The following is a 25,445-nucleotide window of genomic DNA, read 5'->3' as shown; positions in this document are numbered from 1 at the left end:
TCCCCTCCATTGTCAAGACTGCTTACAAAATCCCATTTCGCTAACTTACAGAGGTCTTTATCAAGATGTTTAACGAAAGAGATACATTCAAACAGAATCTGTGCGATGTGTCATGGATTTGCTTAGCCAACACAAGAGTGTAATAGAAATGATTAACAAATTACAATGGTAGACGCTTTAACAAGCATTTCTTGCACCAGAAATTCACATTCCTATATAGGAAATATATATATATATATATGTATATATTGCTTCAGTCTACTTACATATCACTGAGTAAAAGTGAAGAAATTCTGGTATATGCAGAGAATTACGAACAACCTCCCGTGCGTACCTTCGACCAAATGCTAAACAGTGGCTTGTAGAGTACAAATGTAGATTTAGAAATCTGTAAAAGTATCCTTATGTACAGTACGTGAATACAATTTTTGCGAAGTCAAAGACATTTGTTACCCTATACATATTTTACAAAATCGAACTAACATTCCGTCTCCGACGACCTTATTATCGCCAAACCTTTGAACATTACAAATACTAAGAAAGTGGACAAATCACAACTGAAGATATTATTATTCTTTCAATACTACTAAGCTGCAAACTTTACTTTAGTTTGCAATCTCTTCCTTGTAGACCGCAAAGTGTTACTGAAACAGACCGACTTTCTTCGCTGTAACAGTAAAGAAAATTTTCTCCCGCCGAAACTGAACGTAGCAGAAAAACAGAGCAACAATAAGTGGCAACGTATGCTTTGGGGCTTTTGCTGCAGCTGCAAGCTTACCCTCAAATGACAGGAATGGAAATTTTGCAGTATAATTATCTATTCCTGTAACATTACAAAGATTTAAAAAAAAAAACTGGGTAAAATAATAGCTTCGCAAAGCTTATCAGCCCCCAAAAAGTATTCGGCCGACGTCACAGAATCATGCAATGTAAACGGATGCGCCGGCCGAAGTGGCCGTGCGGTTAAAGGCGCTGCAGTCTGGAACCGCAAGACCGCAACGGTCGCAGGTTCGAATCCTGCCTTGGGCATGGATGTTTGTGATGTCTTTAGGTTAGTTAGGTTTAACTAGTTCTAAGTTCTAGGGGACTAATGACCTCAGCAGTTGAGTCCCATAGTGCTCAGAGCCATTTTTTTAAACGGATGCCTTGATTTTTACTTTTTAGAAATCGTAGTTCGTTAGACTGACTTATGTTTAAAATTACTATTAGATGAAAACCTCTTCAAATCGCCAAACGTTGGCATATTTACAGGATTTTCTTTAGTTTCAATCATAGCTCACCTTAAGATCGACGTAATCGTAATTTTATAAATGTAGCATGAGAGGTCACTTTGTTGACATCAGAAATGTAAGCGAAATTGAGCGGCTATTGAGTATCATAACTTTACATATTATTTCGATTGTTGAAATTTATTAAACCATGATGCTCAGTATAGTCAACTCCTATATTTCACTTACATATCTGATGTTAACGAACTGACCTTCCCCGTTATATGTGTAACATTATGACGGCCTTATGATAAACCAGATTAGATTAGATTAGACGTACTCCTCGTTCCAATTCCTCCATAGTGTGGAAACCCTATGGGATGGGGAGCATGTCAGGAAACATGATTACACAATAAATATTTAGAAAATAAGAACGGATATGCTATTGTTCGAGTACCTTCCATAGATCCCAAATTAAATTGCCCTTGTGGATGGGTCAAGAAAACAAAATCTTAAGCATATTTACATGTAAAAGGCTATAAAACTTCTAACCAAATGTTAAATCTTCAATATACTTAGGTGCATATGATAATTCTTTGGTTGTTGTAGCCACGGTTCATTAAATAAAAAAATAAAATAAAAAACATTTTGCAGCACTTATTTACAATGATTGCATTACTGCACAAAGTTTCTACAGAAGTCAGATTGTACCCAGTACACACATTATGTGATAATATTAATAATATACACACATTAATCGGTTCTGTTAAGAAATTCATTAATGCGGTAGAAGGAGTTGGCCACGAAGAAATACTTTAGATTCTTCTCAAACTGAACTTTTTTTTCCGTATACTGACCTACTAGGATCACGTTAACAACTTCAATTCCTCTTCTTCTTTTGTTGTTGTTTCCTATTTTCCCAGTATTCCCTCATTTTCTCCCCATGAAGCACTTCCTTTATTATGGCCATGTTGTTCCCGATTTTTTATTTCTCCTGCTTTGAAAACATTCCAAATTTAGTATTTTATTTTTAAAACGGTTTCTTTCTGCTATTTCTGATTCTTTGATGTTGTTTCTTTCTAGATCTTTCCTTAATCTTTCCTTACTTCTGTAATCCATGCTATTGTCGATTTCTTCTTCCAGAAGTATAGGAGTATTTGTTTTTTTAGTCTATTTCCATCAATTCGGTAGAGGTGTCTGAAAAAGGTTAATCTTCATTTGGCCATTACTTCAGATATTTTCTCTATATTTTTGTAGGTCTCCTCATTATTCTTATTTTCCAAACATCGACAGTTTTTATTGCATCCATTATTTTTCTAATAATATTTCTTTCCAGTACCTCTAGTCTGACCATCTTATAGTTCACCGTTAGGCATTCAGATCCATATAAACATTCTGGTCGTACCACTGTGATGTAGTGCTTTAGTTTTGTTTTTCTAGATATACATTTCTTGTTGTAAATGTTTTTGGTCAAACCATATGCTCTTTCCATTTTGTTAATTCTTACATCTATTGCAGATTTTTCTAGTTCATTCTGTTGTACGAGGTGTGGCTAGAAAAAAACCGGACTAGTACTGGTGAAACAATAAAACGAATGCAATAAGGCTGAAAGTCGCGTGGCCTGTCACGTGACTCTCGCTCCGCCTACTGCTCGAGTTTCATCTGCCTCCTGCACTCAGTCTGTCCGTGGTGTCTGTTTTAAGTAGTTGAAGTTTTGTCTGTGCGTCGGAAAATGTTGAGTGTACAGAAAGAACAGCGTGTTAACATCAAATTTTGTTTCAAACTAGGAAAATCTGCAAGTGAAACGTTTGTAATGTTACAAAAAGTGTACGGCGATGATTGTTTATCGCGAGCACAAGTGTTTGAGTGGTTTAAACGATTTAAAGATGGCCGCGAAGACACCAGTGATGAAACTCGCACTGGCAGACCATTGTCAGCAAAAACTGATGCAAACATTGAAAAAATCGGTAAACTTGTTCGACAAGATCGCCGTTTAACAATCAGAGCAGTGTCTGAGTTAACAGGAGTTGACAAGGAAAGTGTTAGGCAGATTCTTCATGAAAGTTTCAACATGAACAAAGTGTGTTCAAAAATGGTTCCAAAGTGTCTCACAATTGAACAGAAGGAACGCCGAAGAATGATTTGTTCTGACATCCTGTAAAACATTGAAAGTGATACCACCTTCTTACAAAATGTTATTACTTGCGATGAATCGTGGTTTTTTACTTACGATCCCGAAACTAAACGCCAATCGATGCATTGGAAAACTCCTGGTTCTCCACGACAAAAAAAAGCACGAATGTCAAAATCGAAATTCAAGGCAATGATGATTGTTTTTTTTGACATCAAAGGGATTGTGCACATTGATTGGGTACCAGAGGGACAAACAGTGAATCAGCATTACTACATTAGCGTCCTGGCTACCCTACGTGAGCGAGTACGGAGAAAACGGAACGATTTGTGGAGAAAAAAGTCATGGATCCTTCACCAAGACAATGCCCCAGCTCACAGTGCGTTGTCAGTGAAGACGTTTTTGGCAAAACACAACATTCCTGGACTTCAGGAAGGCATTTGATACGGTTCCGCACTTACGTTTAGTGAAAAAAATACGAGCGTACGGAATATCGGACCAGGTTTGTGATTGGATTCAGGATTTCCTAGAAGAAAGAACACAACATGTCATTCTTAACGGTTCAAAATCTGCAGATGTAGAGGTAATTTCGGGAGTACCGCAGGGAAGCGTGATAGGACCTTTATTGTTTACAATATACATAAATGACTTAGTTGACAACATCGGTAGCTCCGTGAGGCTATTTGCAGATGACACGGTTGTCTACAAGAAAGTAGCAACATCAGAAGACTCGTACGTACTCCAGGAGGACCTGCAGAGGATTAATGCATGGTGCGACAGCTGGCAGCTTTCCCTAAACGTAGATAAATGTAATATAATGCGCATACATAGGGGCAGAAATCCATTCCAGTACGATTATGCCATAGGTGGTAAATCATTGGAAGCGGTAACGACCGTAAAATACTTAGGAGTTACTATCCGGAGCGATCTGAAGTGGAACGATCACATAAAACAAATAGTGGGAAAAGCAGGCGCCAGGTTGAGATTCATAGGAAGAATTCTAAGAAAATGTGACTCATCGACGAAAGAAGTAGCTTACAAAACGCTTGTTCGTCCGATTCTTGAGTATTGCTCATCAGTATGGGACCCTTACCAGGTTGGATTAATAGAAGAGATAGACATGATCCAGCGAAAAGCAGCGCGATTCGTCATGGGGACATTTAGTCAGCGCGAGAGCGTTACGGAGATGCTGAACAAGCTCCAGTGGCGGACACTTCAAGAAAGGCGTTACGCAATACGGAGAGGTTTATTATCGAAATTACGAGAGAGCACATTCCGGGAAGAGATGGGCAACATATTACTACCGCCCACATATATCTCGCGTAATGATCACAACGAAAAGATCCGAGAAATTAGAGCAAATACGGAGACTTACAAGCAGTCGTTCTTTCCACGCACAATTCGTGAATGGAACAGGGAAGGGGGGATCAGATAGTGGTACAATAAGTACCCTCCGCCACACACCGTAAGGTGGCTCGCGGAGTATAGATGTAGATGTAGATTCCCATCTTAGATCATCCACCCTACTCACCTGATTTGGCCCCCTGTGACTTTTTTCTTTTCCCTAAAGTCAAGTCAGCTTTGAAAGGAACTAGATTTGAGACTGTTGAAGCAGTAAAAGAAAAAGCGACGGAAGTAATGTATGGACTTACCGAAAATGATCTGCAGCATTGCTATGAACAGTGGAAAATTCGTATGGAGCGGTGTAGAGGCCGAGGAGGAGAGTACATTGAAGGAGATAACATGAAATTGTAAATAATTGTAAATAAATGTTTTTTTCAGCATCAGTCCGGTTTTTTTCTAGCCGCACCTCGTATAGTGTCTCCAAGGTATTTAAATTTATTTACTCACTCTATTTTACTTATTCGTCTTTCTATGAATTTTGGCGCATTTTTTATATTTGTCATGAATTTTGTTTTTTCATCTGAAATTTTGAGACCAGTTCTGTTTGCTATTGTTTCCCGAAGGTTTATCTGAATAACTGCTTCTGTCAGGTTTTCTGAAAGTATTGCAAAATTATCCGCAAAATCGAAGCAGTTTACCTTGATTCCATTTGTTTTCCTTCCCAGAGTTATTGGTTCAATTTTATGATTTTTTAGCTCAGAATTAAAGATCCTTACAATTTCTTCTAGAACGCAATTAAACAGTAAAGGTGATGAACCATCACCTTGCCTAACACCAGTTTTTATTTCAAATGGTTGAGATACTTCTCGCATAAATTTGACTTTAGATATTGTACCTGTTAGTGTTTCACGAATTATATTTGCTAATTTTGATTTTACATGATATTCTCTAATGACCTTATCTATTGTTTCCTGTCTATACAATCAAATGCTTTCTTGAAATCAATAAATGACACTATTACTGATTTGCTGAACTTTATTATTAGTTAAACTTTTTATGGCTGCTGGACGTTACTGAAAATGTGTATTGATGATTAGTGGACACCATTCTGAACCAAAGTAAATGACTTTAAATCTTTGTGGAGTGAAACTAGTTGTAAATAGAAATGTATAGAAGTATCAGCTTTGGTGTTCTGAAGATGTCACTCTTGAAGCAGTTTACGGCTCGTTGGCTCCTATAGCTTTAATCTGATAGTGATATTATCAGCAATTTCTTTTCATAAGCTTTTACTGCAGATTTAATGGAATCGTATAAGAGAATAAACTGTTCTCATCATCAACGAGGCATAAGCGCTCACAAATTGATCGACACGTGTCCAAACAAATTCGTGATAAGCCTTTATGTTAGAGCGGCAGTACTACAGATTATGAGTGCTGAGCGGAGAAAGAAGCAGGTGCAGAAGTCTGGCGTATCCCATCTGAAAGACGAGCAGTCCAATACCTTGTCTCAAAAGCTCGTAGTGGAAAAGCATTCTCGTGCGGCTGCACTCTGGTTAGATATGCCGGACTAATCTGCCTCCACGCGTTGAATAAGCGAATGCTCCACCGCCAATTGAAAGGAGCTTAATTAAGAGGCGGGGACGGCGAGAGTGAACGCCTAGATTTCCTTCATCGCCCGCGGCGACAGCGAATTCGTGCGCCAGACTGAAAGGAAACACGTGATCCAAACGAGCGGCGATACTCTGAATAAGCAAGACAAGCTTCTAAGAATCGTAAGTAAGGCCACCAGAGCTAGCGTAGAAAGAAATCACGTTCGAGTGAACATGGCATGAAAATGTAAAATTCAGTGGAAGTAAGGAGAAAGCGTTGATCACGGGAAAAAAGACAATAGGGAGCCAAGTGTACTTAATCAGTGTGAGATCAATCAGAACAGAGAAAATGAGAGATGAAATAATGTTAAATAAAAAAAAATACGCAGCCGACATTTGTTGGTAGGTCAAGCTTAATGTCCAGTTGATATTAAGGTTTCTGACAGGGATCGCAGTTGACCATGAGCGTAAATAAATGTAACGTATTGCCCATAAATAACAGGACAGATGTATTACTTTTCGATTACACTACTACTACTAAACTAAACTAACCTCCGGCCTTGGAAGGCCCAACGGAACCGACCGACCGCCGTGTCATCCTCAGATACAGGCGTTATCGGATGCGAATATGGAGGCGTACGTGGTCAGCACACCGTTCTCCCGGCAGTGTGTCAGTTTATGAGACCGGAGCCGCTCAATCAAGTAGCTCCTCAGTTTGCCTCAGAAGGACTGCGTGCACCCAGCTTCCCAAAGGCGCTCGGCAGACCGGATGGTCACCCATCCAACTGCTAGCCCAGCCCGACAGCACTTAACTTCGATGATATGACGGGAACCGGTCTTACCACTGCGGCACACTGCAGGTGATAAATTACTGGAAAGAATAGTAACCGTAAAATACCTAGGACTAATCGTCCAGAGCGATCTTAAGTGGAATGTCTAGCTGGAGGAAAAGCAGACACTAGGTTAATTCATCCATGAAAAAAGTGGTTAAGGAGATACTTTTTAGAATTACTCTTGAGTATTAGCCATCAGTCTGGGTCTATTATCAAGCAGAATTAATAAAAGAGACAGAGAAGGTCCAACAAAGATGAGTGCGTTTCGTTACGGGGCTGTCGGGTAAACGCGAGAGCGTTACCGCGGTGTTTATTAAACTCCAGTGGCAGACTACAAGAGAGGCGCTGTACAGGATGGAGAAGTTTACTGTTGAAATTCCCAGAACGATCGTTCCAAGTCAAATTTCATAGCAAGCAACTTTATAGATCACGGCGGAGGGTACAATACCATTGTTCCTTCCAAGGCCTGTTCAGATGGGTTTTAGTTTAGTTTAGTAGTAGTAGAAGTAATAGTGGTAGTAGTAGTGTAATGGAAAAGTAATATATCTGTCCTCTTATTTAGGGGCAGTATGTTACATGTATTTGCGTTCATGGTCAACTGCGATCCCTGTCAGAAACCTTATATACTTTTCTTTTCTATTCCATTCGTCGACTGCGCAAGGAAAAGTGTCTATCTAGATGTCTCTGTTGGTCTCCTGATCTCTCTTTTCTTATACCCATCATCCCTACGCGTGATATACTCGTACGTTGATGGCAGTATAATATTCGCATAGTATTCTTCGAATAGAGATCCTATAAATTTATCCAGTACAGTTTCGCGAGATCGTCGTCTTCTTTCTTTCAAGGATTCTCAGTTGAGTTCCCCGGGCGTAAGTGTTACACTTCCTTAAGGGCTGGCTGCACTGACTTTCTATGGTCCTAGCAGAATCAGACAACATACTATTTCCCCCTAAATGCGTCTAGCGAAATGATCACGCCAGGAAAATTAGAGAAAGATTTTATACGGAGGCTTACCGACATTCGTTCTTGACAAGCACTATTTGCAAATAGAACGGAAAAGCGGAGAAGACCCTCCGCTACGCACCGTAAGGTGCCTGGCGGACTGCAGAGGTAGAAGAGGTAGTAAGAGACTGAGCACTTCTCATACACTAGGATGGGAGAAGTATTCGACTTTGGCAACTGACGGAAACCATTCCAGAAATCATACTTCGTGAGGGTTTAAAGCTATTTTCTTGTCGATTTCGAGTCTACCAACTTAACGACGCCACTCGGCTGCGACGTAGCTCCTTGTTCGGCTCCACTTCCGCCCGTGCTGCGCGCCCCACCCGTCGTAACTCGGCGCAAACAGAGGGTCCTCGTGCGTCACGCACTGCGTACACAAGAGGTGCGTATGTGCCCAGCTCCTCTCCAGCTGCCGCTACACTTTGCTTAAGTCACTTGTAAATTCGAGTTTGATATGGGGCTTACGTAGTACTTTGTAAACGAAGCATTGAGACTAGTCACTACGCCACTTTTTTTCACCTATTGCTTCTCGACTGACATTGATTCCATATTCCTATCTTCCAGAAGGCTCTTAGAATCGTTCTTCACAAGCGGCTTCTAAACAAATTACATTACTATGGCGTATTTCCGCAGTTGTGTGACTAATTCGCGATTTCGTTTCAGAAAGGTCACGGGACTTAGTAACTGAGGGGAAGTGATATCCGGCGTTCTTCAAATCCTCTGCTGTTTCTATACTAAACAGGCTATCCCAGGAGGAATGGTCGATATTCAGAGGTATGATAGGAACCAAAAAAGTTTAGGAAACATGGGCTCTAAAATGCATACCTTATGAACTATGAGCACTTTTTCAGTAGGAGAGATGTGTTTCGCAGTAGGAAAGATGAACAAGTGTTCATAACTCTTTAGGTATGCGCCTTAGATCGCACGTTTACTGGACATTTTGCCCATACTACCTCCTCTCAAAATATGGAAAGCAAAGCGGTCGCAATATAAGAAATTTCTTTCACAAATCGAAGATGAAGAAGTGCTCATACCTCTTGACGTATGCGTTTAAGGGCCCTTGTTTGCTAGATTTTTTTGCTTCGAATGATAGCTCGTGTCATACCTCTGAATACAGAGCATTCCTTCGTGACACCCTGAATAACCATTTAAGAGACAATCTGAATTGTCCTCTTAGATTGTTTGCAGATGATTCTGTCGTTTAACGTGTAGTGCAGTCTTCAGAAGATCAAAACCGATCGCAAAATGATTTGTATAGCATCTCTGTATGGTATGAAAAGTGCCAATTGATTCTAAACAATCAAAAGCATGAGGTCATCCACATGAATACTAAAAGGAATCCCTTAAACTTCTGTTACACGATAAATCACGCAAATTTAAAGCCTCTAAAACTAAATACGAACAATTTACATTGGAATGATCACACAGATAACGATGTGGGGAAGGATAACAAAAGACTTTTATTGACAAAACGTTGAGAAGATGCAAGAGACCTACTGAAGAGACTGCCCACACCACGCTTGTCCGTTGTTTTCTGAAGTACTGTTGCGTTATATGGGATCGCTAAGAAATAGGATTGAAGCAGGACATCGTAAAAGGTCAAAAAAGGGCAGCTCGTTGTGTGTTATTGCGGAATAGGAGAGGGAGTGTCACGGATATGATACATGTATTTTGTTGGATTTCATCAAAACAAATGCGTTTTTCGTTACGGTGAGTTTTTGCACGAAATTTTGATCACCAACTTTCTCCTGCGAATGGGAATTTTTTTTGTTGACTCCCACCTAAATAGGGAGAAATTATCGTCATAATAATATAAGAGCAATCAGAGCTTAAACGGAAAGATTTAAGTGTTCGTTTTTCCCGCGTGCTATTAGAGAGTGGAAAAGTAAAGAAACTTTCTGAACGTGGTTGAATTGCAGAACAGTCATGTAGATGTAGGTGTAAAAGGAGATAAATAAAACGCAAAAGAGAGTGGAAAAGTAAAGAAACTTTCTGAACGTGGTTGAATTGCAGAACAGTCATGTAGATGTAGATGTAAAAGGAGATAAATAAAACGCAAAGAGACGTACATCTAGATACGAAAAAGTAAATCATTTATCACCAAGAGGGACGGTTTGACGCTATAATGGTCTACTATGAGTAAGTCCGTGCTATGTGTAGAGGTGTGGGTGGGCGCGGATATCCACATATATGTTAACTGATGATGGACGAAGTAGAGAGGATATTAAATGCAGATTGGCAGTAGCAAGAGAAGCGTTTCTGAATAAGACAAAGTTGTTAACATCGAATATTAATTTAAATGACAGCATTTCTTTTCTGAAAATATTTTGCCTGGAGCGTAGCCATTTACAGAAGTGAAACGTGCACTATAAACTATTCAGGCAAGAAGAAAATGGAAGCTGTTAAAATTTCGTGCTACAGAATAATGCTGAAGATTTGATGGACAGGTCGGGTAACTAATGGAGAGGTACCGAACAGTGTTGGGAGAGAAAAGAAATTTATGCAAAATCTGGTTAGAATCTGGTTAAAAGAAGGGTTCGGTTCATAGAACAGGTCCTGACGCATCAAGGAACCCTTAATCTGATTATGGAAGGAAGTGCGGAAGGTAATTATTACTTTCTGGTTAAAGTTAAAACATAATGCCACTATCTTTTTCCTCTGTTTACATTACGTACGATAGATAGTAACAATTATTTTTGTTCAGATTACTATTATCACCCGATCCGGACGGAGTGCTGCCATACCGGCTTCAATGCGCAGTGTCTTCGAATGGTTAGTTAAGCTGTTGACACCTGCAAGGTCTAAATATGACGCATACCCTGCATCCTGGTTTTCCGCACAATTACAATTAGACAGCCATCCAGTTTGCGTCGTTCCAGCAGCTGGCATAAGGGTCAGTCTTTCCTATTTCGTTTACAGTAACAGACGTCGCTTACGCAATTACCGAAAGCTACCACAAAGCTACTTGAAGGCTTTTCTGGGATACTCGATATATATACGCAGACTGAAAAGGCGAATGAAAATTTGAACTAAGACCAGGATTCTATCCCAGTCTTCTGCTCGCCAGCAATATAGGAATATGTGCTAACCACTACGCCACCCTGACGTGGACGGATTACCCTAGCACGCCTCCCTCCTCAATCCAAATTCCCATTGAAGTGTCAGCCTACTGGCATTCCCCCTAAACTCAAACATCATTGCGGAAGTTCTCCCAAGTGTATTGGAGTAGGATTCGGCATCGAACTAAACGGGGAATTCGGCCTGAAACCCGGGCATAGGTGCTTTAATCAAATGAAACTATACGGTTTCAGAAACCTTTTCAAGCAGGATCCCTCGTTTTGTTCGATTCTCAGGTACTGTTCCAGTACAGTTAGGGAGGATCTGCAGTGCTGTTCGAGCTTAGGAGGCAAACCAGTGGCCTGAAGTAGGAATGGGAATTTAGGTTGAGGATGTAACCTGCCAGGGAAGTACATGCAGTTGTGCAAATCCACTGTACCACAGTGGCGTAGTGGTTAGCGCATCTGCCAAGGCAGTAGGAGACCTAGGTTCGAATCCTGGCTTTTGTACAAATTTTCATACGTCACTTCAGTCTGCATATATCTTTCATAGATGTTTGAGACTTGAAAAGGCCTCTGGAACCATAAACGAAGTGCGACAATAAAGTAATGAGACTGATGTGAAAAAAATGTTGCTTACCGTTTTAGTCAAGTTTAGTGTTGTCTCCTTCAAAGTAGTTCCCTTCTGATTGCACACACTTTTTTCAGCGCTTCTGCCATTGATGGTAACATTTCTGGAACTCGTCTTCTGTAATATCCTCCAAGACCCTCGTCACAGCTTTTTGGTCATCTTGTGTTGTTTGAAAATTGTGTCACTTGACCGCCGTTTTGACTCTTGGAAATAGAAAAAAGTCGCACGGAGCGATATCTGGTGAATAAGGTGGCTGTGGTAGTACTGAAATTCGTTTTGAGGTTAAAAATTGCTGTACTGACAGAGCAGTATGGGATGGTGCATTATCGTGATGCAGAATCCAATTATCAGCAATGTTGGCATGGACACGAAGAACTCTTTTACGAAGTCTTTCTAAAATTTCTTTGTAGTAATATTGGTTAACTGTTTGTCCAGGAGGCAACCACTCTTTATGAACAATTCCCTTGGAATCAAAGAAGCACACAAGCATGCATTTCACTTTTGACTTCGACATGCGACCTTGTTTTGGTCTCGGTGATCCCTTTGAGTGCCATTGCGAACTTTGGCGTTTTGTCTCTGGATCGTACTGAAAAAAACAACTTTCATCACAAGTGATAACACGGCTCAACAATTCTGGATTGACTTCCGTTTGCTCTAATGGATTGGCTGCCACATTTTTCCGTGTTTCTCGCTGTTGTGATGTAAGATTTTTGGGGACCATTTTTGCACAAATGTTTCTCATACCTATATCTTCGGTTATTATTCGACAAACCTTTCTCGATTGATGTTCAGTTCTTCTGCAATCATTTTCACGGATAATCTTCGATCAGCTCGTACGAGTTCACGCACCCTGGCCAAGCTGACATCCTTCTGTGCGGGCTTCATCTTCAACATTCGTTCTGCCTTCACTAAACATTTTATGCCAACGAAAAACTTGAGCTCTTGACATAACCTCCTCTACAAAAGCCTTCTGAAGCTTACCGTAAGTTGTCGTTGGGTTTTCACCCAATTTAACACAAAAAGAAATGGCATACCGTTGCGCAATATTATGCGGTTCCATTTCCGTGACAAGAGACACAAACACGTATTAACTTATTACAGCACAACTCACGACTGAGCCGTTGCATCGATGTGCCACTTGGACTAGAAGCAGGTCATAGACCAAGGTCAAAGATATTTTGCCTACATAAGCCTGCAGGGTTGCCACATCTTTCAGAAAAAATCAGTCTCATTACTTTATTGTCGCACCTTGTAGTTTCATTTGATTAATCTATCATGTTCCTCTCAAGTATGTTCACAATTGCTCAACGCAACACTTGTGTTGCACGTTAGCGTGATTCATTGGTACGGTAAATTGTTGTACATTTAATAAATTCGCTATATGGCTGGACACTTTGTAAAATACGGCTTCATTTTACGTCACAATTTGGAGGAAATGATCCGCAGACGCTTTTAAAAAATTCGTTTCACCAATTACGACAGGAAATTGTAGTTAATCAAGAATGTGACAGGCTATCTTGTATTAAGTCACGATCGGCCTCCACTTTTCAGGCAGTAGAATCAGAGGTACGACTTCAATAGACGGAAATGTAAGCGTAATACCGGTACTCCGGCGCCCCTAATGGGTTAAAATGGTTTACAAAAATTTTAATATCCGTCTATACGGTTAAAAGACCTGCTGATGCGGATAAGACACTTACGGATGCAGAGATCATTTTCCTTTCACGACCAGATCTGTAGCTATGGACTGTGCATTTTCCTTTTCTCTGCTGTGACTAGTTCTCGTCGAGGTGTGGTACTCCAGTGTCTGTTTTTTTCATGGAAGATGAGTAGACAGTAGCGAAATTCACATTTAGATCCAGTAAAATTTCTGAGGCCGAAAGTAGAGCGAAACCCAGGTCTTTGAATTCGCAGATTCACAACCAATAGAGCGACCAAGCCGCGGGAAACACTGGGACTCGCAGGAAGCATGCTCACATCATAACAGATTTTCACATGACATGTACTTTCGTCATTTTAATGAAATATTTTTCTTGAAACATGCCAACATTAGGTAAATGCACACATAGATGTATGTTTTTGTCGGATTACTTTCGCAGCCAACAGAAAATATTGTTTAAATATATGCGAATGGAAATAATACGAATTCAGTATCTCGTCACATCACTGTAACATAGATTGAATATGCATAATTTGAGTTAAGAAGTACTTTCATAAGCGAATGTTTTGTGGTGAAACGCAGGTAATATGTTACAACACTCATTACTCTCGTTACTCTCGCCTGACACAATTTTCTACACCTACATCTACATCTGCATCTACAGCTACACAGATATTCAGCAAGCCACTGTACGGTGCGTGCTGGAGAGTACCCTGTACCAATACAAGTATTTCCTCTCCTGTTCCGCATGTAAATAGAGCGAGGGAAAAACGACTGTCTGCACGCCTCGGTATGAGCCCTATTTTCTCGTATATCTTCGTGGTCCTTAGGCGCAATGTATGTTGGCGGCAGCAGAATCGTGCGGCAATCAGCTTCAAATGCCGGGTCTCTAAATTTTCTCAATAGTGTTTCTCGAAAAGAACGTCGCTTTCTCTCCAGGGATCCCCATTTTAGTCCCCGAAGCATCTCCGTAACACTTACGTGTTGTTCGAACCTACCGGTAACACATCTAGCGGCCCGCCTCTGAATTGCTTCAATGTCTTCTGTGGTGTCGCCGCCAGACACCACACTTGCTAGGTGGTAGCTTTAAATCGGCCGCGGTCCATTAGTACATGTCGGACCCGCGTGTCGCCATTGTGTGATCGCAGACCGAGCGCCACCACAAGGCAGGTCTCGAGATACGGGATAGCACTCGCCCAGTTGTACGGACGACGTAGCTAGCGACTACACTGACGAAGCCTCGCTCCTTTGCCGAGCAGATAGTTAGAATAGCCTTCAGCTAAGTCAATGGCTATGACATAGCAAGGCGCCATTAGTAACATTGCATGTATCTAAAGAGTCTCACTTGTATCGCCACAATCTCCAGATGTACCAAAAGGATGGATTAAAGTTAAGTATTCCAGCAGCTACGCACTTTTCTTTATAGCATTCATTACGTATCCTGTTTCAGATCTCACGCCATCCAGCTTTAGCTAAACGCGTGCCTTTCGGCTTCCTCTCATTGTGTCTAGGCTGTCTTGTCTAGACACAACATCTTCCTTCAATCCGACCTGGCACGGATCCCAAACACTCGAGCAGTACTCAAGAACAGGTCGCGCTAGCGTCCTATACGCCGTCTTCTTTACAGCTGAACCATCATTTCCTAGGCGCTACAGTCTGGTACCCGCGTGACCGCTACGGTCGCAGGTTCGAATCCTGCCTCGGGCATGGATGTGTGTGATGTCCTTAGGTTAGTTAGGTTTAAGTAGTTCTAAGTTCTAGGGGACTGATGACCTCAGAATTTAAGTCCCATAGTGCTCAGAGGCATTTGTATCATCCTTTCCTAAAATTGTCCTAATAAACCGAAGTCGACCATTTGCCTTCCCTACCATAGTATTCACACGCTCGTTCCACCAAATATCGCTTTGCAACGTTATGCCCAGATATTTAAACGGCTTGACTGTGTCAAACTAGATACTAGTAATACTGTATCCGAATCATTACACGTTTGTTCTTCCTACTCATCCACATTAACTTAAATTTTTACACATTTAGGGCTAGCTGCCATTCCTCACACCAGCTTCGACACCTTACCGTACACCATGCCATCATCAGCAAACAACCGCAGATTGCTGCCTGCTCTGGACGTCAAATCATTTACGTACACAGAGAACAACAGTGGTCCTGTCACACTTCCGTGGGGCACTGCTGACGAACGCTCGCTGTCGAGGACAACATACTGGGTTCTATTATTTAAGAGGTCTTCGACCCACTCAGTTATTCCGTGTGCTCTACCTTCGTTAACAGCTTGCAATGGGAAACCGTATCAAACGCTTTCTGGAAATCTAGAAATATGGAATCTGGCTGTTGCCCTTCATACATTTCTCAGTATGTCATGTGAGAAAAGGGCAAGCTGAATATCGCACGAGCGATGCTTTCTAAAAACAGGCTGATTTGTGGACATAAGCTTCTTAGTCTCAAGAAAGTTTATTATATTAGAACTGAGAATATGTTCAAGGATTCTGCAGCAAACAGAAGTTAGGGATATTGGTGCGTAATTTTGAGAGTCCACTCTTTTGCCTTTCTTATACACTGGAGTAACCTGTGCGTTTTCCAGTTGCTTGGGACTTTGTGTTGGGCAAGGGATTCACGATAAATGCAAGCTAGGTAAGGGAACAGTGCTTAGAGAACTCTTGTAAAATCGAACTGTGGTTCCATCCGGACCTGGTGATTTAGTTGTGAAACTTCCCCTTTGAACAATTCTACATGACTGTGCTTATACTGACACACAATGTTTTTAGCGCAACGCTATCTGACTTTCAAAATTCCCTACTAAAGAATGGCCCTGACTAACGTTAAACTATACCTTTCGCAAATCACTTACCTCACAAAAATCTCCGCTGCTCAAGCTACTGCAATACAGCGAGCGCCACTACTGCCAGCTAAATAAAAGATTCAAACTATGGAAGGCACTAACTACTGATAGGGATAGTTAGCAAATGAAAGATATTAATAGAGAGCAAACAATGTATTTACCTTAATATCATCACAAGTCATAATATATATATCAGTTCATGACAAATTAGAAAACTCCGCCATCTCTCTCCCCACATCCACCACTGCTGGCGGCTCACCTCCAACTGCGCAACGCTACGCGCTGTTCACATCCAGCTGCCGCTGCCCCACACTACAATGGCGAGTATTACAACAATGCAAAGCAGCCACAGACTGCACACAGCACAGCCAATGATTTTCATTCAGAGGTGGCGTTACCAATAAGAAATCCTAAACAGCCTACTTACATAAGAACCTAAACAGCCTACTTACATAAAGAAAACATAAACAGCCTACTTACATAGCCCCCATGCTCCCCACAAAAAATTTTTACAAATTGGGTTGGGCAGTGGCCAATACAGATTTGACAAAATTTTTTCACAATTACAGTAACAAAGATATAAAATGCACACTCTTATTGGTACAATGTTGGTCAAAAGCTAAAAATTTCTCACAGTCCATAAAGATAGTCCTGATTCATCACAGTAAAATAGCAGTGTTTTTCTCAAAGTCTGAGCAGTAAAAGAAAATGCACACAGAAGTAGTGGATTTCCATGCTGTCTTGAAGAAGTAGTGTTGTCCTTCCAATGGAAAGACAGTGCTGACTCTTGACATGCAGAATGCAGACAGGTAATGGGCCACAACAGAGCAAACCCACAGCAGAGTCATTCGACGTTTTGAAGAATATTGGTAGGTAGGTCATCACAGAACAGACCCACTGTAGTCCTGGTAGAGATTACGGTATTGGTGGGCCACCAGAGGTGCAGACCCACTGCAGTCCTTGTAGAAATAATGGTATTGATGGATCATCAAAGATGTAGACCCACTGTAGTCCTTGAAGAGATGGCCAGCAGCCATCTGTTGTGACTGTGCAGGTGCACAATCACCATTGAAGAGTCTTGCGGATAATATAGCAAGTCCATAAACCACCACTTGTGCACTCACAAAGTTTTTGAAATTGTCCTTAGAACCAGCAATGCTGTTATCCAGTCCCTTGCTGAGTTATTAACACACGTGCAAACACTAACAGTCCCTACTTCTCACATATTGTCCACATACTATGACCAACAGAAACGTGTGCAGTGAAATGTAACTAACAAGTTAATAATGTCATGAACTGGTGACAATTACAATTTTATAACATAAGAATACAATTACAAAGGTACAAAATACATCATTAAAAACATAATAATACAGATAACATTTGTAGTACAGGCTTTACAAAAGAATAGAAATAAACATATACATCAGTGTTACAAAAATAGTGACATAAGTACATACATAAAATAATGAGAATAGTTTTCGAAACATTAATTTCACACATGAACATTGAAACAGAACAGAATTGTAAACAACTTTACAAAGAAAATAACATATTATTAATGCAACTTATATTTGAGGATAACAGTATTCCTCATCATAGTGAATGTAGCTTAATATTAAAAGAAGAAAAAATTCTATGAAACTACACAGAGACAGGAAGAAAACAAATACACAAGGGTACACAAACACACAGTGGGATAACACCAATGGGAAAGGACAGGGTTCGTTTTCAGTGTAACATGTGGTACTGCAGTCCAACCCAAAACTTCATTCTATAGATCTTTCGTCTTATTTCAACCTTTGCTTCCACCAAAAAAATCTTATCCAAGCATGCTTTCTGTATTCTGTTCATATTTCTTTCAAAATAATTATTTCTGATTGTACAATACTCATTTGGGCCCAAATCCTTTTTATATAACTTCGCAATGCATTCTTTACCTATTCTCCATAGTCAGTTTCTCATATAGTCTACCCCCTCTTAAGCTAACTTAAATGTACTGAGCTCAGATGCTAAACTAAGGGACGAGGCAATGCAGCAGCACAAAACAATTAACACAAGCAGCAATGACAAAAAATACAGATTGGCAAAGCTAGCAGCAGCAAATGTAATAACTTATATCAAAACATGACATAGCTCAAGCAGAAAAAATAGTACACTAAAGATAACAATGCAGATAAGGGAAATGTATAATCACATCTTAATGTCTAAGTAATTAAAGTGGTGCACCACAAGAAGTTATTCTACCAAAAAGTTACCAATTACTTGAAAAGAAAATTATGAATGCAGTTACTAGTTCCTTCTCATTGTTCTTTCCTTTCCAAGTGCTCCTTTTTTAAAGAATGTGGATCATAAAATAATTATTTAATAGATCTGTTGACAGAAAGTGTTCACATTAGCAAATGCATTTTATTTTATAAAAGCAATGCTGCAACACAGCTGGAAAACAGATGTCAAATGAAATAAGCAACTATGAAAAGCAAAGCATAAAAATATCATTCAGTAGTCATGTGACATTTCGTAAGTTAGTAGAAATTCTCTCAACTCTCATAGAAAGACGCTTGTCATAATCAGGTGTGCAGATGTAAAAATATTTCTTGTCATTTTATTAGGCATTTCAGTAAATATCGTAAATTAAGAGCTAGTGTAATCATATGTTTTCAAGTTCGACCGTGTCGTTTTTGCGATGCTTTCTCTAAAGGAATGACAATGGCCAGGATAATGGCCTTCCCTTTCTTTTTTTTTTCTTCCTGTGCTCTGAAAGGCACGCGCTAATGACTTTTTCTCCAAGCGTCTGACACAGCTGGGTGCCCGCGACGCATTACGTGCAGGTGGTCACTTAACTTTCGTACGGAAATATTTACGACAGCAATTTTCGCTAAAGTGACAGTCTCACATAAAAATACTTCACAGGTCAAGAATTAGCGTTGCAAATCTGTAGAAACAAAATCCTATGAATATAACAGTGTCCAAAAAATGTTCAGTGGCATTGTGATACATTCACACATGATTCACACATGTCATAACTCTTAAAGTACGATTCTTGGTTTCCAACATCCTTTTCCACAAATCAGAGTCCCTAAACACTACTCATTATTCCTTACCTTATTCGTCGACACTTCTTCAGTATTTCATCATAAGAAATACGTAGCATAATAAACATTCCTCAACAACATAATACACATCGTCGTCGTAATAATAACATCATAACACTTCAGTCAAATCTCAAAATCGTCGTAATTTCCTCCAATAATTTCTAAGCCTAAAAAAATTCTCTGCTCATGTCAAAAGTGTCAGCTGCCTCAAACGTACTTTAAAATCATGCTCCCTTACCAAATATATCATTCAAAGCTCTCATAGTATCACAATGATTCCGAAAAAATATGAACAGTTTACAAAGTACAGACAAAATACAGTTTCATAAGTGTGAAATTATCCAACTGTGTAATTACGTAAACATCTGTCACTGATATAGTAAAATAAATGTTCGTCTCTCTCAGTTAAATGATCAGATAGCTGTGTAATTTGTGTGTTAGAGAAATATGGTACCGATGTGTAAAGTTGTATAAGCAAATACCATATTAGCTAGGGTTCCTTGTGGTTGCCACACACATGGTACACAAAGTAAGCGTGTACCCCACTGAGGATTTATGTAATTATACCCTCAGGTGTTACAGATTACAGCAATGAAATGAAATATATCACGGAAAACTTTCTTTGTAATTCAAAAATCTTTAAAAATAAATGTTTTAAGTATAAAATTGATCACTGAAATGCGTGTCCTGTAGCGCTAAATGCGCGTCTTGCTGTAAGATAATTCTGTGGAACTGTCGTAGTTATCGTCCTCTGTAAGCAAAGTTCTGCTAAAGTCAATGTACTTACCTCATGATACACAAAAGTGAAATGCTTTGCGTATAGATATCTTAGTTATTACGCTTATTGCCGTGATGAGGAAAGTACTGTACAGTAACGTATTGTTATGCCACGAAAAAGGCTGTCTCATTGTTGCTATACCACCAAAGTTACTACTAAAACATCTTTTTCTTCCTAGAAGAATTCAGAAAACTGTGCAGATATAAAACAGATACAACGCAAAAGTAACATTGTAAATTGTCACTCATTAGTAGCGTCGTGATAAAAATCGTGTAGCTGTCACATAAACTAACCTCTGTGTCATCTGGTATCTCTCAGAAAGCACTTTAAATACAGAATGTATTTTCAGGTAACCAAAATGTTGCATTAAAATCTCATTAGCAGTACTGGTAAATGTTCTAAGTATGTGAGCCTTATAGTCGTTACGTAATCGTACAACTAACAAGCAAGAATGTACACACACAATAACACTGTGACGTCTGTTCACTATAACAATGCATTCGTCATTTCTGTTTAAATAAGTTCTCTTGGTTCTGGATTGGATATTTAACTTCAAACATTGTTGAATGTTAACAGATTCTAAGTCTGACAAAGCATATTAGTAATGTGAAGCGAAAAATTTTATGACAAAGACTAAGTTAAAAAGCAGATTATCTTTCAATAAACGGTTTTACATGTGAAATGTGGTGTAAACCTTTACTCTTCCTAGTACGCAGAGTTTCAACCTCAACGCAATTATCATGTGGTATACGTCGGATTCTGTAAGGTCCATTGTAAACTAGAAAGAATTTGTGACTCAAGTGTTTCTTCTTATGTGACAATGAATGAGCTTTAATGAGAACTTTCTGACCAATATACAACTTCTTTGCATTTGCTTTACCGTGTAGTTTTCTCCTTTTGTCTGCTGCAGATTTTATATTTTTAAGAGCCAAATCAATTATGTCTTTGTGTCGAAGTTTACGTGTATTCGGGAAAGGTACAAGCTCTCTGATTCTGTTCGGTGGTTCTTCATTCTTCAGTACAAGAGTAGGTGGTAAAGCAGTGGAGTCGTGAGGCATTTCATTCAGCACGTTTTGAAATAAGTGTAAATATCTGTCCCAATGCTGATGCTTTCTGTGACAATAAAGTCTACAAAGCTTATTGATTTCTTTCATAATCCGTTCGGAGGGGTTGCAATGTGGTGAGTACAATGAAATAAAAACAGGTTTGATTTTATGGTTGCGAAGCATACGTGACCAAACAGCAGATCTGAATTGCGGTCCGTTATCTGAAATGACTTTACTAACGTGTCCAACTTCACGTAAGAAATTTTTAACAAAGGCGTTGGATACAGACCGTCCAGTGGCTTTACGTAACGGTGTGAAAGAAACAAATTTTGAAGTAAGTTCAACAGCTACTAGAACGTACGAAAATCCATTAGATGTTCTGACAAGCGGTCCCAAGAGATCAACAGCCGCAAATTCTTTTAATTTAGAAGGAATAATAGGAAACAACGGAGCACGATGTGAGACAGTGGATGGTTTCGCCTTTTGACAAAGTTTACAAATAGACAAGACTCTTCGAATTCGCTTTTCCATATTGTTAAAATAACAAGTCGTTCGAAGAATATGATAACATTTTCGTGGGCCAAAATGTGCGTAGCTGAAATGAATGTACCAAATGAGCTTATTAACAAAATCGTCAGGAATGCAAAGTACCCATAGCTTGTCATCAACAGTGCAGCGTTTGAAGAGTATGTTGTTTCTAACCAGGTAATAATGCCGAATCTGTGTGTGTGTCTTTTCATGCCATTTGCTCTTGATGTCTTTCCAAATCGGATCTTTATCTTGTTCATGAGCAATGTCCTTTAAAGATGTGGTGATGAAGTTTTCAAAGGCGACTTTCTGAATGTAAAGAATACTGAAATTTTTCTCGAGGTTGCCTTCTGTGTTACTTTTCTCAAGCCCAGCCGGTGCGCGTGACAGTGCGTCCGCAACAATGTTCTCCTTACCGGGAATGTAGACTATTGTGAAGCGGAATTCTTGCAGAAACAATGCCCAACGTTTTAACCTATCATGATTTAATTTTGAAGACATAAGAAATTGTAATGCACGATGATCACTGTATACTTTTACGTGCTTACCAGAAAGAAAGAAACGGAATTTGTTAAATGCCCAAACGATAGCTAAAGCTTCTAATTCAGTAATGGAATAATTTTTTTCAGATTTTGTTAGCACTCGGCTAGCAAAAGCAATGGTTTTCTGAATGGTAGTGTCATTTTCTATGCCTTCTTGAAATAAATGGGCACCAAGACCGACTTTAGAAGAATCCGTGCTAAGGCAGAAATCTTGTGACAGATCTGGATGAGCTAAGATTGGCGCGTGAAGTAACGCTTCTTTCAAAGAATTGAATTCCAACTGTGCTTGTTCGTCCCAGTTCCAAATAGTATTTTTTCCAGTGAGAGAACAAAGTTTTGGTGTAGCTAGAATTTGCATATTCAGAAAACGACGGTAAAAATTTACGAGACCTAGAAAACTGCGGACTTGTCTTTTTGTGGATGGAACTGGAATGGCTCTGATTGCTTCTAACTTTTCAGGATCCGGCTGAATGCCTTCAGAAGAAATAATATGTCCCAAAAACCTCACCTTTGACCTACCGAATTCAGACTTTTCCAAGTTAACTGTAATTCCAGATTCTGCAAAAATATGTTACACGCTGTTGAGGATGCGATTGTGTTGTTCCCATGAGGCTTCTGCTATCAGAATATCGTCTACATATAAGGTGATGTGACGTTTTAAGAATTCAGGTAATATGGAATTTAGCCCGCGAATGAATGCTGCCGAAGAAATGTTCAAACCAAAGGGAAGTTTCCGAAACTGATAACAAACGCCGAAACAAAGGAAAGCTGTGTATTTTCTACATTCTGGATGAAGTTCGATCTGATAAAAGCTGGATCTGAGATCAATGGAAGACAACACTTTTACACCATTAAAATTTTGAAGAAGTTCTTCTAACGTTTGCGGCCTGTCTGTTTCAGGAATAATGATCGTATTGATTTGTCTCGAATCTAAGACAAGCCTGATCGATCGATTTTTCTTCTCAACAACATGTAATGGATTGTTGTATGAGCTTACTGCAGGCTCAATAATGCCCTCGTCGAGCATAGATTGTATTTCTGTTCTAACACGGTCCCTATAATGTGCTGGAATTACATATGGTCTAACACAAAATTTAGTATGCTCACGAACACGAAATTGGTATTGAAATCCCTTGATTGTTCCTGTTTTATGAGTAAAAACTGTGGAATGTGCTTGTAAAATCTCAAAAAGGTCCTGCCTATCAGTGTCATTACAATTCTCAATTGTTTGAATTTTATTCTGAATTAACTCATTAATTTCAAATATGCCGTCGATGTCATCCCTGTCAGTACTTGCAGAGTGATTGTTAGTGTCTAGTTCCGTAGAAAATTCCGAACTGTTGTCTAACAGAACGTAAAGCCGATTAATTTCCTCATCATGGTTTGAGAGCCAATCTTCAAATTTCAAAGCTATTGACTTACCTTCTTTTTCTAAAGTTATTTCAGCATCGTGAAAGTTTAAGATTGCTTTGAATTCATTCAAAAAGTCTACTCCCAATATAATTTCCGTCGACAATAATGGAACAATAAGAAAGTTCGTAGAGAAGCTGTGGCTTTGACAAAAGAATTCTAAGTTGGTTTGTTGGCGTACATCTACACTTTTTCCAAAGATTGCACCTTGTAATTTAATCTTACGTAACGGAAGTGTGGGGCAATCGTTCGATTTGCTAAAGGCTGTTTCACTGATTACTGAAATGGGACTGCCAGAGTCAAGTACTGCCGTAAATTTTACGTCATTTACTGTAATGTGAATCACAGGATATGCAATGTTGTTATGTTTTACGTCGTGTTCTTGGAGTAAAATGTCCCTAATGTCTTCCATTTTTACGTAATTACTAGCTACGGCAGCTGCGTCGTTAGTTTCATACGTGCGTTTTGTGGCTGCCTGCGGTATGAGTCATTGCCTATTGTCTCTTTGTTGGCGCGCGTCGTTATTGGGATTTGGAGACCTAACTTCTACAAATTCACCGTGACGAGAGGGCCCTGCTCTGTTTGAATCCCGCCAGTTCTGATGCAATTCAGGTCTGTCGTTACGATCATATCGTCTGTCGTCATGTCGGTAGATTCCATAGTTTCTTTCTTGTCGGTCACATGGTGGAGAATTTCTCCCTGAATCGTAACTGCGCGCTGGTCCGTTGCGTCTAAAGTTATTCTGTCTCCCTTGATAGTATTTATTTTGGTTCCCGTATTGTCTGTTTATCTTATTGTCTCTGTGATAGTCATTACCACGGAGAGGTGATCTTTCCCTGTAGTTATTACTACTCTGCCAACGGTTGTCATACGGGTGGTGTCTGTTTTGGTCACGATTTGTGTTGTGAGAATAGCCTTGTCGTGTAAAGTTATTACTTCTTTCATCGCGGAATTGCGACGGATGTGACCTGTAATTGCTGTGTTCCTGGTTTCGCGTTCCGCGATTGTCAGTGTCAATTTCTAATTCTTGTAAGAGTCCCTGAAATGCTTCAATGTCGTCTTTGCAACGTCCTGCCAAAATAATATGTCGTAAATGTTCAGGCAGTTTGATTAAGCAAATGCGGATGAGTTCTGAGGGGCTGTATGGGTTTGAAAGATACTGATTCTTATGCAACATGTCTTCAAAATATTTCATAAGACTGGAAAATTCAGATTGTTCGAAACGTTTCATCATTATGATGCTATGTTTTACACGGTCTTGTGTGGCTTGAGACCAATATGCTGAGAGGAAGGCATGGTAAAACTCTCCTTCACTGTGGCAATCGTGAATTACCGATCGCATTCTTACAGCTGGTTCATTCTCCAAGTAGCCACACATAAATTCTAATCTGTGTTCCAACGACCAGTTGGGAGGAAAACAATGAGAGAATTGATGGAGCCATGCTTGTGGATGAATGTCGTTGCCAGAATTCTTAAATGTTTTGAATTTACGTGTAGTAATGAACAGCTTATAGTCAAAATCATCATGTCGGCGAGTCGCATATCGGTCATTGTTAGGTCGTGTCGGCCGTTCCATCTCAAAATTCGGTGCACATTGCCAATTTCTTTCATAACTTCCGAAATGCCCTGTGTTATTATTTTGCGGCTTTTCCGTATTTCTAAGTCCCTCTTCCCGTGTTGGAGCGCGAGTGTCCTCTGAAATACGTAATTCTTGTACTACTTGTGCCAACTGATCTTGC

Source organism: Schistocerca serialis, chromosome 1 (assembly GCF_023864345.2).
Source record: "Schistocerca serialis cubense isolate TAMUIC-IGC-003099 chromosome 1, iqSchSeri2.2, whole genome shotgun sequence".
Classification (NCBI taxonomy): domain Eukaryota; kingdom Metazoa; phylum Arthropoda; class Insecta; order Orthoptera; family Acrididae; genus Schistocerca; species Schistocerca serialis.
This window is presented reverse-complemented; position numbering follows the sequence as displayed.